Below are 20821 nucleotides of genomic sequence, written 5' to 3'. Positions count from 1 at the left end.
CACTCAGTTACTTAATTATACATGCAGTTATAAAATACATTTTCTTTTATTACTTTTACACACTACTATATCCCTTAATTGGCTGTCGTGTCATGCAGGCACCACATGAAATGAGTTGCAGTATTCCACAGCAATGCAAAAGTAGCACACGGCAGTATGCATGCAATATGTACCCTGTGTAAAATAATAATAAATGGATGGTTCAGGGATGTAAAAAGTTGAAACCTGGAATCATTCCAACCAAAAAACCCCTGAAGAGTCAAGCTGGTGTGGGCTCACAGCCACAGATGTGTCCTCACAGCAGGTTGTGATACCTGCAAAGGAAAGCCCTCAGGGGCAGCCACGAGTGGCTTCATTCAGAAAAATCACAAGGTTAAAAAGTTGAGTGAAAAAACAATCAATAATCCTGGGGCTCCATCCAGGGAACCATGTTTACTTGAGGATAAATATCCCTGAATAAGAAAAATTGTATACCCACTAAATATATTTCATATAAGCGAAAAAAAAAAAAGTATTAAAGTCCAGGAAGTTGTAACATAGACGTGGGTTCATCTGCAGAGAGTAAATGTACTAATAATTTAGTTTATAGCCTTAGAATAATCTTGTACTAGGGTGGTCACCCTGTTACTACGGCAGCCTGAAAGGACAAACCAGCCAGAGCTTCTGTGTCGCACTATAGAGTCAAAGCTTGTTATGTAAGGGAATAATGAAATCCCTTGGCAAAGTGAGGATTGCTGCTGTCTGCAGTCTCATTACATGTCATTACAATTCTTACACGTTGGATGCTTTATTGCTCTATTCAAAGCTAGCATTTGTTGTACTTACTTAAAGGAATACTTCACCGATTTGCATTTATCTTTGTATTACTAGAATAGCGTAGTATTTTTTGTCTGCTATGCAATCTCCCTATGTATGTCGGACTCAGTGTATCATTGCACCATTCATGTTTTCATTCAAATACAAGTAATTAACCAAAAGTTGAACCTGTGCCGTTTAAATGCACAGTTTGTCATTTCCACTGCTAAAATGTCTCTCAGTTAAAATAATAAGCCAAGATCTTTGTTTGTTGACATCAGGAAGCAGCGTGAGATCATGTGAATTACTGTCTTGTCTCTTTTGTTCCCCTGTGCATTTGCACTTTACCGATGAGCTCTGGTGGCGGAATGTGCAGCAAATGGCAACAAGTAGTTGTGGTCATTAATGAGAAATACACACTCACAGCAACAAACAAACCACAGGCGAACCACCAGTCGTACTGAATATTCCCTTTCTTACTCTTCCCTTTCTTTCATAGGGGATTTGCCCTGGATGTTCTAGCAGAGACGATGTCATTAAACTGGGATCAAAATGAAACAGTCCATTACCTTGAATAAAAGGATGGATTTAAAGCGTGTTGAAAATGTGACACATGTAAAGTACACATAGTCAACAATGGAAAAAAAACGTTATGTATTATTTCTTACACAGCATGTAAGCATGTTGTTTTTATGTCCTAAAATGAAAATGGCGAAGTGCAATATTATCTGAGGATTGTGCTGACACTGCAGCCTGTGCTGTGTTGCTGCAGGCTGTAGCTTACAGGCCTTGCTCGCTGCAGAGACTGTCTGCACGTCTGTAGCCCCAGCTGGCTGGAACTGAGCTTGACCCAGACCCACATCATCAGATACAGAGGATGAATAATGAATGCACAGGCAGGCAACTAGCCATCCACAGAGACAGCCACCCAACCTTGACACCCGTCAAGAAACCTGTCAGCCAGTAACCCCGCCGTTCAGCTGGCCAACAGATCAACATTCAAGCCCGTTGGTCAGAAATCCAGTCAGTCAGCCTGTCGACCTGTGAGCCTTAACTCAGGCAGCCAATGACGGGGCCTCCCATCTAATCGGCCTACCCTCACAGTGACATCGTCTCTCCTCTCTGTCCTTCCACCCATTGTTCTTTATGTCACCACCTTCATCATCATCACCATCACCCACCCACCTACCCACCCAGACAGCCAGCCCTCCTGTTCACCTTTCTCCTCTTTGCCTTCCTCGTGTGTAAAAAGGGCAGGCCTGTCAGAAATGTTTAGCCACACTGCGTTATTTTCTCTATGGCGTTGATGGGGTCACCTGACCTCAACTCTGTATTTACTGTCGGGAAGGACAAGTGAAGAGTCGCAGCAGTGTCTGATAATTTGGATTTATTTTTTTGTGTGTGAGATTTCAGGCCACACAACAAAACCCACTGAGTTCAAATAGAAAGAATTTCACCAAGAAATGATCAAAAACATACGTACATGGTGGGATTGAGTTAAGACTGTATTCAAATGAAAAGAGGCTCATGTCAAAAGTATGACCAAACGGATTCAAGGTTTCAGGTTTTTCCACTACTATTGAGTTGGTGTGTAGTATTCAATGTTTTTCATTGGTCGTCACGGGCTTTTGAACGAGAGCGGCATGGTAGCACAGCAACAGAAACTCTAGCAGGAGCTTTGGGCCACTTTATGGTCTGTCAGAAGTCGTTTGTAAATCACGCTGAGCATGCTGGAAATAACCTTTTTATACCTGATGTGAATGGTCACACTCGGAAGCGGGGTGAAAAAGGGGGATTGTCACGGAGAGGCAGAGTCGAGATGTGTTTAAATAATGGGGTTAATGTCACATCTTTTCATAGTGGCTCTACAGCAGGGGTGGAAGTCAGGGACCACAGTCTGTAAAGTACTCCAATGTTTTCCCTTTGTTTTACATTTAATGAATCTTTTCACAAAACATATTATGAGAAACCTGAAGATGTTGTTCTTAAGTTCACCATTTACACATGTGCATTACAACCTACAGATCACAGTGGATCTACAAAGGTACAAAACATTTAGTCACACGTATCTGGCACTAACAATTCTAGTATTTCACATATTAGAACATGTCAAGCACTAGTAATTATTTTACTAAACATCTATGTAGTATTCCTGAAACTAAAGTGGGAGCTAATAAAAATGATATGAATATACCTACAAATTCATCTTGCAGGCCGCATTGGACCATCTGGTGGGCCAGTTCTGGCTTGCGGGCCGTATGTTTGACCCCCCTGCTCTACAGAAAGGGATTAGTGGTACAGACTGCTTTCTCACCCCGGCACAGCTGGCCAGTCATGTAGACAGAGGGGTATTAATTAAAACAGACATGTATCCTTTCCGTCAGAGGGGATACATGACGCATGCTGTTTAAATGGCTGAATCACATGACATTTGTGTTTTTAGCTGACACACACTTAAAAGGGGAAAGGGCTTTTTCGGCAGCGATTTGGAGAAACAGAAATCTGTTGAATTGATTGATTTTAGCAGATCTGTGAGACTGCATTTAGTCAGCTGCTATAACAGGCTTTTAATGTGCACATACTCACTCTGCTCCATAGGCATACATTTATTTAGTAAAGCAGCATCCTCTTACTAGATGCATCTATGGTGAGAAGCTCTTCAGTTCCTCATTATAAATTGGGCAGCATCTAAGCAGAGCAACGGGCAACGAGAGGAACGGGGAAGAAGAAGCATTACAGTACATTCACGACAGTAAAAAAAAAAAAAAGAAGCATATTTATCGTTTATATATCATTATATTTATATATCAAGGAAGTCTAGTTATTTTAAATCCTGCCATGGAGCTGTGGGCAGTCCAATATTATGTTTTGACATCACAACATAAACTAGTTCAGTAATTGTAGGTTTTCTGTGCATTTTAGAGCACCAGCGATGTCATTGTAAAAGTGCACATTCATGTAAAAACTCTCAGCGCTGCTGTCTGATTTGTTCCATAGAGAATAACAAGCATCTAATCAGTCAATGACGGCAAACTTCAAACACGGCTTTCGATCGTGGCTTTGAAGCTGTTATGTCATAATTGAGGGACTATGTTTTCACAATGATGGGGGAGGGGGGGAATAAAATAATGTACACTGTGCAAAATAAAATTGCAGCGCAATTCTCTGTCCAATGTGCAATTGATTTTGTGCACTGGTCCATGCTGGGACGCTAACCCAAGCTCAAGTCAAGCACGTCCTGGTTAAAATGCATAAGAGGCTGAGCTGCCTTTTGGGCAAATTAAGCCTCTGTGTCGCCCCGCTGCTGACTGCCTTGTTCACACTGTATCCTCCCTCTTTCCCTTTCTCACAGTCTCTCTCTCTCTCTCTGTCCTCCCTTCCTGCACTCTCTCCATAATGTTCCATGCCCCCCCCGCTTGTACAGTATGTACTCGCATAGCTGAGCGGAGCCAAGCTGAGCTGTCCAGGCCCGTCTGCTCCCCGTGATAGTAACGGCTTTAATAAAAACACCGTTTGGGGATGAGAATTGAATTTCATACTTGGACGCCCCGACACTACATGTGTTTCGTTTTAATAAAGAAAGAGGAGCGAGCAGAGTGAGATGGGGAGAGAGTGAGAGAGAGTAAGAGAGAGAGAGAGAGAGACGGTGGTGCAGAGCCACTCAGCCAAAAGTAGATAGGCCAAGGCTTTTCTCATTTGTCCTCACATTCTAGCTTCCTTAAGCTCAGCTGTGTGTTTGCTGTTCCATGGGGAAGCTGTGAGGGAGGTGAGGGGGAGGGCGGAGCACATCTGCCTTGTCCATCAGAGCATTTCCACTACTTTTCAAGATAAGTGCTCAACCATTTCAAGAACTGCTTGCAGTTTGTTTCCCCTCTTCTTAACGTGGCATCACAGATTTTAAATCAGGAAATGTAATCGCTGTTCTCTGTCACTGATTGTACTTTGCGATAAGTGTTGAAGTTGGTAAAATTATGACTAACTTGAGGGGACAAGGTGAGCAAAAGCATTGCTTTTTCCCCATTAGAGGACGACACCTGGTCGGATAATGTGAACAGGGAAGCTTAGATCATGGCAACAACCGTGTGAAAGGATGACACAAACACTTTTAGCTGAGTCACTCTCTGTCTTGTATGCATCATATGTTATATAATGTCATATAATAAATGCTCATTAGCTCATCTGAACTGGAATCAGTGAGCATGTTGTTGAGTGATGTTCAGTGATGCTTCTTTCTTCAGTTGTGTTGTAGGTTGCATCTGTTATGTAACATTGATTTCACTTCAGTACAGGTCTGTGTCTTTTGAGAAACTGGAAAACCTTGAAAAATTGAGGTTTGTGGAGATCTGCTCCATCTTTTGTGCAGTAGATGACATTACTGTGATTTAAGTCCAGTGCAGAAACTTGACACATTGGTGCTTGGCAGCAAACAAGCTCATTGTATTGTGTTTTATTTTTATTATTCTTTTGTTAGTATTAGTTTATTTGATAAAGGCAGCACATGTTAATGAACATCAGCAAATACATGCAACCATAGCAGATTATTGCATTTACATATGTAAATACATAAGTAACAATATCTACATACAAAAATACACATAAATAAAGAGTCCTGCATGAACTAAAATGTCTGCCTAAAACAATCAGTTGTTGCAGATTACCAGTTTCAGAATCTATTTTATGTTCATGAATATCTAACTATATATTAGTTCTTAACTTTTTTTTAGCTTAACTTTGATAGTAAATTGACAAAGACAAGAGTTTTGTTAATAGAATCCTGTGACTATTTTCTGCCATGGAGAAAGCATAAAGCATCTGTCACAACAGAGAAATGAGACAATTGTTCCAATAAAACAAAACAAAAGAATTGATTTGTCCCCTTGTCGTTTCCATTCTGAGAACCGTGAAAAATCCATTTCCCAGCCATGTCTGCTAGGATAACTATGTGTCACAAATGCTCATGGGCTCCGTGGAGGCTGTCGCTGACTGTGGTTGTAGTCTTGCAGGTGGAGCGCTGAGCGCAGCAAGCTTGTTTTGGGGCAGGTGCAATCTTACTGACACAGCAAAACTCAAAGCACAACACACAATTATTGATTGTCTGGGGAATATACACTAAACCTTTTCCAGATATGACGCCAGGTGTCAGTCACACAAGAAGCACAGTGATCTGAGTTTGCGTGAATTCTTCTGAAGCGTTGTCGTTACTCGAAGTGACTGTTTGACCTGTGAAGAGCTCAAAATCAGTCCGAACACTCTTCTCGTAAATAAACATGCTATTGACCTAACCCATTATGACTAACGCAGCACTGCTTTCTTTGAAATGTCTCACTTGAGCTCATTGCACCATAGTTCTGCACAGCGCCTGACACTCTGGTCAAGAAGCTAAGTTTGCTTTTACTCCCGCAGGAGCTGCCCTGACATATCAAATGAAGCACAAACAGAACAAAACACCACGGGAGGAAATGCACTTTATAAAAATGTTGTGGAGGATTTCCCAGCCATCTGCAGAGACACAGTTACAAGGAAACACATTACATTCACTCAGAGGAACATGCGTCCATACACCAAGATACTGTGTTCAAGTCTTTATGAGGTTGTGTCTGGTCACTCCATGATGTGTTTGAAGAAAAGGAACAAACAGGAGAAACACAGGACTACTTACTACTTAGACTTACTTACAATTTAAAATCCACTTATTTAAGCTACAAGAACCTCCCTAGGACATGAACATGGATCCAGAGTATGGAATTATCATTCCCTTTTTAGTGGCCACACCATGTTGCCGAGAATCAAACCAAATTTGATACCTGCCGGTGTGTTCACACTGAAAATCAATTTTCTCTCCTTGTGGGCCCATTAAAACATCAGTGGGTGTGTCAATGTAAACAGAAGCAGGAAGGACAACATGACAAAGAACGTGCATTGGTTTTGCATTTAGCTTTTAGCAACGTCAGTTTCCCCTGAGGTCATTATTTTCTTTGTTACGTGGCCACCAGTGACACGTAGTGTTGTTAGCGTAACTGTTAGCAAAGATGGCGGACACTGTTTACATTCTGGGAATGAGGTCCCGTCCCCTTACGAGTGGGTCTAAACAGTGCGGAATTAGCGTTGCAGTTTCAAGCCTAGGACCAAATGTCACTGGTGGACACATAACAAAGAAAATAGTAAGAATATTTTATTTAAGTATTCCTTAAATTTAAAGGTATGTTTTATAGCTGTAACTCTAACAGCGGACCCTGATCTAGAGTGTTGGGTTTCTGTCCCAGGAGTTGATGAGAAACTCTTTAAGTATCCCACAACACTTCATCCAATCAGGAGCCTGACCTCCACAAAGAGGCGGTCTCATCCTCTGATGAGGTTCGGCTAAAAGGCATAAAAGATGACTTACAAATGATATAGTTTTAAGTATATTTCTACTGGATGCTCACATATGAGTGATGTTTAGCACCCATCACTTGAATGTCTGCTAAGAGAATAAAACTTACACCGCTCATCTGTGTACTTGGTGAATGGAGGCTGCCGACTGTGAGCTCCTTAAAGACTCTTATAGTCTTGACAATGTAATTTTTCAAAATAGTGCTTCCATTCATCCTCATGAGTCCCATATTTACTGCAACGCATACAGGAGCAGGGGACTGTAAAGAAGATGGCTGTAGGAGGAGGGGGGGATGTATAAACATGAAATTACTCTAGTGTGTGTGTGTGTGTGTGTGCATTTTAGTGCAAAGCTAGTCCTTTGTAGCAGGTTATCATGAGAACGCTCAGACCTTAATAGAAAATGGCTGTGTTGTCTCCCATCTCATTTTAAATGTGGTGCAGGATGACAGTTTTTAAAGTTGTATGCCATCTCAGCCAGGAGAAAACCCTCTTAACAGATTCACACACACACACACACACACACACACACACACACACAGGCTGTCCTTTTCAGAGCTGACCAAGCTATCATGGGAAAAATGAATAAATGGATGAAATGTGGCATGATTTTTTTTTAAGACGGGGAAAATACCTGGTTGAAGAGGCAGATGAGAGGAGCATCGGGAGAAAGATTATGAGATACAAACAAGAATGAGTGACTGTGAAGGGGGGAGAGAGAGAGAGAGAGAGAAAAAGAGAGAGAGAGAAAACTGGTGACAAATTGCAAATGCTCTGTAGCAGCTCTGACTGACAGGCCAATCATCTTGCTAGCACATCTTGAGGCAATGCCAGGCTGACTGTTATTAATTGAAACGTGATTGGAGGATGGGGGGGCCCATGATCTAATCCACATCAGAGCAATTAATAACGCATTCACTCTTCCCCTCTTCCGTTCTTCCCTTTGCACTCTCATCACCGCTGATATTTCCAATGGTGACTAGAAATTAGAAAAGGAGGGAGAAATAATTGAAAAGGGATAATTCTGAAAGGGGAGCTGGGGGCGAAGGATGGAATTGGAAAAGGGGATTAATTTGTGCAACAATTCAGGGGCTGCCCAGGGGGTATTTTTTTATTTTTATTTTTTTAATTCCCTGAGTGATTTTGTAATGGCCAAAATCTCAGGACTCCTTTTCATGCATGCCGTGTAACGGAGAGAGTTTCAGGTTCATTAACTTTCTTTCTTGACAAAGTTTTAAATAGGCAGGTAGTGTTGGCAGGAGTGCTTATCCAGCTGAAGCCAGTAAGGGTCATTTTGTTCACATTCTTGGACGTTTTAGCTGGTTTTGTTTTTTTCTGTGTTGCAGTATTACTGTACTGCACTGAACAAAGGTCTGATACATCAGGGATTTGCGTCGTGTGTCCCATCCTATTTGGGACATTTTAGTTATTTTACATCAGAAAAAACGAGCTGCAAATACACCGTGTTTCCTTTTCTGACAAATATCACATTTCATGTGGCCTATGGCACATACAGGGCCTTTGCTCGTACATTGTTTATTCATCATGGTCCCAGGTGTGTTCTGTGCTGTGCTCAATCCAAATTTCATGTCCTTGGAAACTAAAACATTCAGTATGAATATGGTAATATTAAGTGGTCCAAGCAGTGAACTGTCGAGGCTGCAGAATATGTGAGGCGCCGGTCGGCCTTTAGACCTGACGCCTAAAACTGTAGATGACAGTTCAGCAGTTGAAAGACATGTTAGTGTTCACTGCTAAACTCCAAAAAGAGCAATGTTACCAAAGGTAACACCTACTGCCACTTCCCTTTTATTACTTCTATCTTTCATAGATTATGTATTAGTACCAAACCGTTTTTTGTAATACAATAATATTCATTTTATTTATTGTTTTGCCATTTACTTACTTGGTGAGTCCGTTTCATTCAGATATGCACTTGACAGGTGTATAATTTTGAATCAATCTATTGATTTATCTATAAACAACCAATCTAAAGTGGTGGGGGGGTTATGTAATTGTAACATATTACAATTCTTTTGTCTGTCTCACCGTCCTCTCATTGTTTTTTTTCTGTATTCAGTTTCTCACATTTCTTTTTGCGAGACTTGCACTGCGATTTTTTTTGTGAGACATTGTCAAGGTCCAAAAGTTTCCGTTGATTTTTGTCCTGAAGAAAGTCGAAGGAAAGAGAGATTTAACTCGTACTCACAAAGTGAATAGTCCAACACGTACACTCGAGAAATGTTCAGCCCGTTTTTCTGTTGCTGTGCGCGTGTCAGATGTTAAAACTGAGAAGAAATCTGAGAAGTCATGGCTGATGTTTCCACAGTTTATTCTCCATCCCTTTGAAAAAAACAACTTATCTTAGTATTTCTAGAAGGTACGGACGCTTAATGTGAGAGGTCAGTACCATATCCGGACATTGTCAATGCCGTCATGTGTTAAAATGGATAGGTGATGCTCTTATATAAGCTGTGAAGGTGAAACATCATTACATTTTCTACATCTTTTTTGTCATAGAAAACAAATCAGCGACAGTTTTACCCTGACATTCACTCTGTTGTTAAGAGCGCTCTGTGTGGAAGTGCACGCACACACACACACACACACACACACACACACATTATGAATGCTGTTTCAAACAAATGACTCCCTCTCTAGGAAGGACTGCCTGCATAAGCAAAGCCACACCATTGTGAACGTCTGTAGTAGGAAGTGAAAAGACTCTGAAATGAATCCAGCAACAAAGTAAAAGGCTGTACAAAACTTAAGGTCTTAGCTCTGTTTGCACAACCTTGGCCCTTTGTATTCAGAAAAACCTTGTTCTGAGAACTTCCAGTTTGAAAATCATTTTTAAAATGGTTGGAAAAAACATTTTGAGGGAGCACATGAAAGAAAGTAATTTGTGGCGGAGCTCCATGGGCACAGCCAATCTTTTTCGCCTGTTATTTAACTGCAGAGGAGAGAATAAATTATTACAAGACGTAGCCTTGAAAGGATTACAATGTCGAGTAAAATCTGGACAAAAACATTAAAACTTTAAATGAAGTTTCGATTATCCAGCATTTAGCATTTAGGGAAACATCTGTCTGTTTGTCTTGGTGCATCCTCACTGACAACGTGAAAGAAAATCAATCAGAGTTCTTTGTTTTGGGTCTTAAAAACCTCTAGACCGTGGTAGGGGAAAAAAAAACAACAACGGAGAAAGGGAGGGTGTGGAGGAAAAGGATAAATACATTGAGAAGCAATAGCTACAAATGAGGAGGTTGTGTTTGGAAAGTTATAGTACAGTATTTATACCGTACTCATTTAAAAAAGTGACATGATGAACACACATTCACTGGTGACCAATTAAATCTTTTCATTGCGGCGAGGCCTCACTCCCATTGAAAGAACAGGAAAGTGTTTTGTTTTCTGTAGTGGGGAGAAATCAATACAATACATATTCTTTTCTTTTCTTTTTTAGCAGCAGCAGGACACTGCATACAGCATGTTGTCTTTTCAAACTACTACTGATATGGACTGAGAGGCAAATGTGTGCCTATTTGAAACTGTAACCTCATCCCTGTCGTCAGCGGCGAGTAGCGAGAAACATCGATCCAATGTCAGATTGAAGAGAACGTGTCGATGTCTGTAATGAGTTGGGTCTGTCTAAGATGACTTGCCCCCATGTTGTGGAAGACACGTTATTAGGAATGCCGGGGCAGGCTGCCTCCTCTGGATTAATCACACTGACTGACTGTAGGAAATCAATGAGCTAAATGCTAACACTTTAGCCAGAACACAGACAGACAAACTGGTCTGTAGCAAAGACCAAGAGGTGACGCTTTCAATCCACACGGACTGTTGTAAAGAAAAGGCACGGCAATCAGTGTTTGTCTGTACCTGTTATTCCTTACAATGGATATTGACTTTTCCATGACAACAGCTTTGTAAAGATGATGGGCCTCAATATAAATGACTTTTTTTTTTCCCCCTCTTTGCATACATGCCAACATGAGATGTCATCCCTCTCTTCCCCTCGGCCTGCTCTGCCCCTCCTCATCCTCCCCTCTGCCACTCTTCCTTGAATGTGCTCCTGAAGTATAAATGTACCTGTAGGATTTGCCCGTTATGCAGACGTTTGCTGTATCTTTTCAGTGCTTAGTTTTTAATCACATGTTTTATCCAGTTTCACAAGGTAATCTAATAAATATAGATTATGGCAGTTGGAAAGAAAAATGTGGCGGCCACACGGTTGGTGTAGTGGTTAGCACTCTTGCCTTTGTAGCTAGAAGACCCAGGTTCGAGCCCATGGTTAGAACAGGGGCCTTTCTGCATGCAGTTTGCATGTTCTTCCCGTGTGTGTGCGTGGGGTTTTTAGGTAAATTGGTCACTCTGAATTGACCGTAGGTGTGAGTGGTTGTGCCTGGTGAACCTATCGCAGCCATGTCAGCTGAGATTAGCACAGAACCCCCCGTGGTCCTCCTGTGGAGGATAAAACGGTAGAAAATGGATGGATATCTATCCACTTTTTTATGTTTTTGTTTTACTCCAGCCACAGAACAAGGCTAAGCACAAATGACATCATCGGTACCTTTTCTACAAAGAATATAGTCAACATTCAACGACACCATTTGCACACACTACCCTGTTCCTTTGCATTCCCAGAATGCTATAGGAAGAATGTCTGTAACACCTGACTTGGAATGATCGTGTCTAGGATCAATGACTTTGAGAGGCCTGTGTCTCCTATGGCCGCGGTCTTTGTTTAGCATATTAGTATGCTAACCCATCAATTTGCACTAAACACAGTGAGGCTGATGGGAATGTCAATATTTTAACAGGTGTTTTGACCTGATGATGGTGCATTAAAGGTCAGGGGATCAAAGTTATTAGTTCATTGTCTGGGGTATGGTCTGTTCCAAATTGTAAATGTCAAGATATTTCAATAAAAATAGCCTCATTGTCTGTACAAAATGTCATGGGAATCCATTCAGCGGTTGAGCTCAGTCAGGAGCAAAATGTTGAGCCAGCCGACTGAAAGACGATACTCTCTCAAGAATATGCTAATGTGACCTTTGACCTCTTGACTCCTGTGTAACAGAATTGTAACAGTTTGAGACACAACTTAATGTTACGGGGAATCAAAACAAAACGACTGAAACTTGCCCTGATGGTCCTAAGTTGTTGGGTCGGTGCTGTAGATTGGGATGGTAATTGTTGGCGACAGTGACCTCTATCTTTCACAGGCGTGGTGTCGCTTGATGTATTGTTAATTAACGTGCAGGTTAGGTTGAAGGTTGAATGTTATGACGCCTTTGTGGCCAAGGCTTGTATAAATCAGCCACCGCTGTTGTAGCAGATGGGGAGTGAACATCCGTCTCAAGGTAAACACTTGATATGATGACGATTTTTTTCCCCCAGCTTTTCACTACCGTGATGTCTCGTAATACGTATGCCTTTTGCTTCTGAGAGATACAAGTGATCATTGACACGACCACAAGGTTCTTGTCAAGTGTACTCGTGAATAACTTTAATCGAATCACAAAGTTCTCTTTTTATTGTATTTTCTCTCACCTGTCTTGTTTAATCTCACATTTTCTTGCCGTCGCGCTGAATTTTTCCACTTTTTCTCTCCGTCACTCTTTCACGTTTCCTTTCTTCTGAGCTATTCTCACTCCTCTTGTCATATTTTCACATTTTACCCCCCTTGTTTCATTTATCTCCTCTTCATTTCGATGTCTTCCTGGTTGCCATACAACTCAGCCTCCTCCTCCACCATGCTTTTGTATGTATTTCTCTTCTTAATACCCCCTCCCCTCCTCCTCCTCCTCCTGCTGCCTGTTCCCCCATCACTCCATCGCGCTGGGTCTCACCAGTTGTTTACGCCTCCTCAGTGAGTGCTATTACAGCATCACTTTGCATTTAGATAACCATCGCCTCACCACCCCAAATTGGTCAGGAGCAAGAGCAGGGGTATAAAGAGAGGGGGAGGGAGGAGGAGTAGGAAGATGGGCGGAGGAGGAGGAGGTGATATAGAGGTTCAAGCCGAATCCTTCCTGGAGACATAATTGCAGATGTTGGAGCCCCCACGAACTGTAGCACACAGGGAAATTTTAGAGGAAAAGCAGACCAGCAATTTCACCACTGGTAATTATGATCAACAGATTATTATTATTTATTTTTTTTTCATTACACATTCATTTTTGCAACTCCTCTGCTGTGTCATCCTCACGTATTTGTTTGATCCCAGTGTTCCTTTGTATCCCCGGCACCAGAGTTGTGCCAAAATGAGTTGCAGCATAATATCTTTTGACAACTGCTCTTTGGCACTTTTCAAAGCCAAGGAACCTAAAGTTAAACATGGGGAAATTACTCTTGACGCTTTCGCTCGTGCCCTGGAAAAAAAGTGTCAACATATTCACTGTTTAATTTTGTCAAGTGCTCTTTGCTTGTACACACACCAGAGATATGGATATGACTGCAACTCAAGTGACAATACGAAAATGACACCAGTAACAAATCTTTAAAGCTTTTTCAATGCTGCCACTAAAAGATAATCCTTCAATTTAAAATGATTTTTCTTACAGTACAAATAACCTGTCAATTGCAGCATAAAGTGTGAATAAAAGTATGTGTAATGCAATATATCAGTCTAAGAGTGAGTTCACAGCAGCTCCTTCTAAATCGAATCCTAGTTTGTTTGCTTGGAAAGTCCGGTTTGTTTACGGAGGAGTGACTGAACTCTGATGCGCACCAAAGAAGTGAACTCTGGTCCGCCTAAAAACTAGGTCTCGGTTCACTTCAAGGGAACCAAATACAGGAATGAAATACAGGAATGAAAACAATGCAGGGGATTGTGGGTAAACATAGGCGCATATCGAACGATAGCTGAGAGCAATGGCTGAGCACATTGTTGCAGCGTGTTTATGAAGTATGTTCACGTAAAACGATAGGATTTGTCCGTTATAACCAACAGATGAGCGAGTTTTCCTGTTTATTGTTGTCTTGTCTTCTCCTTCAACTCATTCTTGTTGCAGCGCCGCCGCAGGCGAGGAGGGGAACATGTTATTCATAAGTTGGTGGTTGTGTGAAAGCAAACTCGTGTGCTTCTGCTATGGAATCCCTAGTCAGGAGAGTACTGCAGTGTGCAACCACATAAAAGCACTGCCCTTTTCCAGTTTTCCCGACATCAGAATCAGCTTAATTAAATGTAAATGTTGGTTGTAGAAATGCAGATGACGTGATGTGCACATTCCATTTGTACCAATAAACCTGTAAACCTTGCTTACAGGTTTAAAAAAATGCTGATTTCTAATCACAACAGTTGGAATGACTTTTATTTACCAGCACAAGATCTTTCTGATCCTAATTTGGATCTATAGACACAGGATTGTGCTCAATGTAATAGACACACACATAGCACTATACTGTAAATGTTGTTGAAGGTAATGATTAGCAGTGCAGACTGTCCTTGTCAGTCAATGAGTCACTGCAGAGACAATGAAGTATGAACAGGCCCACATCTATTTATTCTGACAGACCGTGTCGATCCATTTCAGCAACGTCTTTATTTCAGATTTGATGAGGACTTGCCCCAATTAGCCATCAAACACCACAACTCTTCTTTCTAAATATGTAAATCATGTTCTCGCGCAGTTTAGAGTAAATATCAACGTTTGACATCAGAGTATGAGGAACTATAGGGAAACCCTGAGATAATAATGAGCAGAGCAACGGGCAGCTGTAATTCCACAGATAAAAAGCATCTTCAGTCCAGCTCTGATTCTCTGTGGTCTTAAAGAAAATATGAACAAAAGCCATGCAGTCACCTCGTCCTCTCTGTGGCTGTTATTCTTTGTGGTTCATGCTCACAGATTTACAATTTCAAAGGTGGAAAGCTAGTTAGTTTTTGCACCAGCAGCCTCCCCTGCTGTTCATCCCTGGCCCGGCTGTAATTACAGACGCATCCAGGAGTGACAAAAGGAGGAAGCTAGAGAGAAGTCTGGCCTTTTAGCACTGTGTGTGCGTGTGTGTGTGTGTGTGTGTGTGTGTGTGTGTGTGTGTGTGTGTGTGTGTGTGTGTGTGTGTGTGTGTGTGTGTGTGTGTGTGTGTGTGTGTGTGTGTGTGTGTGTGTGTGTGTGTGTGTGTGTGTGTGTGTGTGTGTGTGTGTGTGTGTGTGTGTGTGTGTGTGTGTGTGTGTGTGTGTCACTCCACCTGCGTAGTGTGCGTGGGTGTGCACTAGATGTGCGATAGAGATCAACCAAGGACAAAACAAGAGCAAAGAAGCCTGGTTGTCCTTTGAACTGCTGCATTGAAAGAGTCCCTCACCACCCACTCTCTTTATTCTTTGTCGCTCATCACCCCCTTCTTGCATTTCTTTTCCCCATCTGCTGTACTTTTTTTATGTTATCACTGCAGTATTTGTTCAAAAACTAAACAAAAATAATCCAGTAAAGTCAGTAAAACAAAAACATAAAAGAAGGGACATTTTTCATATCTTGACAAATGCACGCATAGTCGTCACATTTTAATAACAAAGCTGACGAGAGCTTATTTGACTCCGTGCGTACGAAAAAAGGAACAAGAACAGTTATTTTTGATACTTAATTAGCTTCTTTTTCAGGCGCCTCTCTGTGGAGATTTAATTATGATTTGGCATCAGCCGGCATTTTTGGGATGAAATGGACGTTATTGATCAAGGCTCTGTTGGAAGGTTGAAGAGATGGAAGGCGATACAAACAAAACCCCGAAAATGAGAGCGAGAGGGAGATTGTGGAGATGGAGACACATTTTCATTCACACCATGAGCAGCTTCATGCTGACATGCCATGCACACCAAGACACCATGTCGGAGACGGAGCCGTTCTGTAGTATCTGCACTAACAAGTCGAAAGCAGAACTGTCTCTTCTGCTCCTTCCTCTGGCTTGTCGATGCAATGCGTCAGCTACTGGTCGCAAAGCTTCACCACTAAATATCAGCTCTTTGTATCCTCCCAGGAGAAATCTTTTGGGTCACAGAAGGTGATTTGTTCTGTCTTACTACAAAACACGTGTGAAATACTAATATTCAGTCAAAGGCTGGCAGCAAATAAACATGTTCTAACCACAGGAGAGAGATTCACCAACCCAAAACCCAAATAAAGCACATTTTAACCATCATATACTGTACGTGGAACTTTATTGTGTCTAAATGTGGATTACTGAATTAGATGATAAAGCCAAAATGATGATCGGCATGTCATTTCTGCTGTCTGTCTCACTCTCTGCGTCACAAAGCATGTTCAACATAGCCGGGCTTTACTCAACAAAAACAAACACCTCGGTCTGACATTGAAATCACGATTATAAACTGATGTTGTCATCTTGGGTTTTCTTCTTCTTCTTCTTCAGGCTCTGAAACATTTGACTTCATTTCTGCATGAAATGGACTGATCGTTGGCCGCCTACTACAGGTTATTAATAGTAGTAGCACTAGATCTGTGTGTGTGTGTGTGTGTGTGTGTGTGTGTGTGTGTGTATACTGTATATCAATGGCGTTTGAATTGAAATGATGTGACTGAAAGTAGTTTTTTCATATTAGCGCGACCTGTTTGACCTTTTTCACAGCAGATGTTTGTTCAATCAATCAATCAATCAATCATTCAGACTTTATTTATATAGCACTTTTCATACAAAAATACTGTATCACAACTCGCTCCTCTCTGTGAGTCGCAGACATTGAGGCAACAGAGAGATATTAAAAGAGACGAGGCAGGACACACTTATCATCAATAAGGAAATACTGGGGCCGGATTAAAGTAACTAAAATTAGGGGAAAATAAAAGCTAAAAAGGCAAGGGGTGCTACAAGACGATCTAGAGTAAGAGAGATAACAATGCAATTTAAAAAAAAAAAAGTACAAAGCAAGTTTAAATTTTTTAGAAGAAACGTGTGGGTTCCAGACGGTTCATAGGGTGAAAGGAAATCAGATAAATAAGAGCCCTCTAGACCATTAAGAGTTTTAAAAACCAGTAAAAGGACCTTAAAATTGACAGGCAGCCAGTGACTGTGTTGACATGAAATAGTAGGAAAAACACAGGTTTTACCAGTGGTTCCACTCCAGGTTTAAGAGAGCCAGGGTTGTGATATTGTTCATGTGAAAGGAAAGGTCAGCATAGGTAACAACCTGTAGAAATCTGTATGTTATTTGTTATTTGATATGTTTCACTAAAGTGACTGAGACATAATTATACTGCACGATTATAACAACAACTCTAAAACAACAAATCTAATAGTGGCCTACAGTAATAATTTTTTTGCTGTTAAAATATTTCAAAACCTTTTGAAATTTGAAACAGCGCAGAAATGTGGGTGTCTTAAGAAAAAGGAAATGAAATAGATGAATTGATGTGCCTGGCTGGTGTTTCTATACTCAAATACCCTGGATGTCATAAGAATGTTAAAACCATAAGTGCTGTCCTTTTTCTAGTCGATTCCAAGCTGAAACTCTGAAGGTAAGCAAAGGTTGCCATGGTGATCTTGCCAGATTAAGAGAGCCACCTTTGAGACATGGAAAAGTCTGGCTTTGGACTCAACATACCTCGCTTACTCAGTAACGCTGCTTCATTGTTCATTCGAGGACGCCAGAAAGCTCTCGCTGTGAGGCAACAATGCTAGCCACCGCATCACCGTGTGACACGGTCTATTATCTTGGATGGATAAGGATGGATTTATGTTGAGTGTTGGACTTGTTTTGGCAAACAAAAAGTACACTACTCAGTGTTACATATTGTATCTTTAAATCTGTAATTTTCTCCATATTTGCAGCTCATTGTTCTGATTTTATGCTCCACAACTATTCCACTAATGTGATGCAGCAATGAACTAATGTGGAAAAACAGGAACATTTTGAATTGGCATCACATTTTGATATTTCACAATATTTATCCAGCCTTTCTTGCATGGGTTTTCTTCAGCTTCTCCGATGATGATGAGGGTAAATTGGACACTCAAAATTGTCTAAATGTGTCCCTGTGATGGACTGGCGATCCGTCCAGGGTGTGACCCCGCTTAGCGCTCTGTCAGCTGAGATGGCACAGCACCCCCCCCCGCGACCCTCATGTGGAGGATAAAGCGGTAGAAGATGGATGGATGATATTTATCCACTTTATCAGTGTACATTTTCAGTAGTGTACAGTGTTACCTTGCACAAATACTTAGGGGGTACAGTGTATGAAGTTGTCCTTTACACGTCAGCGCTACAGTGGCAAACCTCTGCAGTGCTGCAACATCTACTGTACGCCACCAATGAATCAGGCAACTTTAACTTTTTTAAGCACAAATCTTCCAATGTTTAATAATACAATACGGGCTTTAATTGATAAAGCGTTCAGCTGCACAAGCGGAACAGGACACATGTGGATGACTCCGATGTTTTAGGGAGGAGAGATGAACTCTATGACAGTTTGCGGAAAAGACATGCACATTTGCATGCACACGTACAGTAATCTGAGCAGCAGAGTGTCTTCTATGTAACCACATCCTCTGCCTCAGCGTGGAGAGGAGGAACCTGAGCCCTCGTCTCCCTCTTATGAAAACTCCTGAGTCATCACTGATATGGGCAGGAATAACAGCATTTAATATGCACAAGGGAACCACAAAGGTTACAGCGGGGGCTCAGGATGGAGAAATACTGCCACACATTTTGTGCAGATGAACAGAGGTGATGGGACTTGAAACAACGCGCATCCGTCTTTATTCACTTCTATCCGGATCTACTATTCTCTCACATCTCTTGCTCTATTCATGTGGTTGCGGTGGAAGTACACGGCAAATCGTGCTTAAACTTGGCTCGACTCAGAGGCAGATGTAGCATAAATTCAAATGAGGATGAAGTTTTACGGGGGTTTTATTAGAAATGTGATTAGTGGAGTACAAATTGGTGGGCTGGAGATCAGAGCAGTGTCTGGGCTGAGCAGCCATGAGGGGGAAACTGTTTTTCAGGAGATGAAGACCGGGCTGGATGTGTCAGGCAGGCATTCCTGAAGCACAGGTTAGAACAATGAAAATCTCAATTTGTTTCTCACTCAAGGACCCTCACAAGATAAAAAGAAAAAAAAAAATCTATGTATTCCAAGGCCCCCTCATTCATTTCCCTAATGTAATGAGTTATGTATAAATTGTTCGTTTATAGAGTAATCTATGAAGTGTTTGCAATTGCAAAATGAAATTAGTTAATACAATTTCTTTGAGTGCAATAGAATTTGTGGATGTCCTAATGGTGTGTTCGTTCAAATAAAGGTATACAAAGAACATATTTCTAATAAGCACTTTTAAATATTGTTTTATTATGTATTTATATTATGTATTTGTTTATCTGTGAGCTGTTCTGGAGCTTTCACAGAAGGATTCAGCAATGGCTGCTTCAGCTGCTCTTTAAAGGGTGCTGGCTCAAGTCAAAGTCATAGCTTGGTTCGCTAACACAACAGCTATTATTTGTGTTAATGGCATTATTTTTTTCCCCCCACTATAAGGCAAAAAGTAAGACGGCACTAGTGAGATCATCACCATTTGTCCCCGTCTGATTAGCACTGACAAAGATACAATTTCCAGATGAAAGAATGACTTACGACAGTCGTCATTTATTGTTGTAAAAGGGTGAACATTATCATCTTTTCACTGTCATTACTCAGGCAACTTTTCTGTTCTGCTTTAATTTAGCCCCAGCAGCCAGTGTTCATAACACGCAAGGTCAACACTGCTGACAGGAATGATTTGTCGTGCTTCAAGGGAGAAAGTTATTGAAAGTTATTGAACACACACACAGAGAGAGACAGGTTCTCACAGCTATCCTTGTGAGGACACTGTGAAACCCTGCTAGTCTATAAATGGTGATTTTCCACTACACAGCCCTGGCACGCCTCGACTCGGCACATTTTTCTTTTTTGCTTTTCCATAAGGGAAAGTACTTTCACAACCCCTTACCGCCGTATTTCAGTTCAGTGACTGCAAGTTCAAGTACTGAACGAATCTTTTTCATTAACTGAGTCTAATGATTCAGTTACAACAAAAACAACTGCTTTACAAGTCACTAGTCATACAGCTGTGCTATGACTCTGCCCACGTTGAGGAGGTTTAATGTGAAAACTATACAAAACCATGTAGAGTCGTGCCGTGTCAGAACTGGGTAGTGTGTAAAAAAAAGGGCGTAAAGACATGTATGTGTACACACACAGGTTTGCTTGCTGTTCTTTTTGGGACACTCCACTGACTCTAAGCAAAGCCCATTCCCTAACTTTGACCATAACCAGGTAATATCTTACTCTAACCATAACCTAATAACAATTCCCCTCTTAATTCTAAATTTAACCCAAGCCATAGAAATGAGGGTCTGCAATATTAGGACCAGCATTTGGCCACATTGTTTCTGATCCTGACATACACACACATGCATACACAGGTTTATACAGCAGTCCTTGGTATACCATTGCATTTACTTAAATTAATTTGGACAGACTATGCTTAAACCCTTAATCTAATCACATTTCAAATCTAAGCTATAGTGAATTCTGCATCATTAAGACCAGGCTTTAGCCCTAAAGAGAACTATATGTCCTGAGAAGGTCAGCATCTATGGCAGAAAGGGCCCTACAAAGGTAACATCAAAGACTAAGAGACACATAGACTTGTC

The sequence above is a fragment of the Solea senegalensis genome, linkage group LG11 (assembly GCF_019176455.1).
Source record: "Solea senegalensis isolate Sse05_10M linkage group LG11, IFAPA_SoseM_1, whole genome shotgun sequence".
Lineage (NCBI taxonomy): Eukaryota > Metazoa > Chordata > Actinopteri > Pleuronectiformes > Soleidae > Solea > Solea senegalensis.
The sequence above is the reverse complement of the archived record's forward strand: the minus strand, read 5'-3'. Positions refer to the sequence as shown.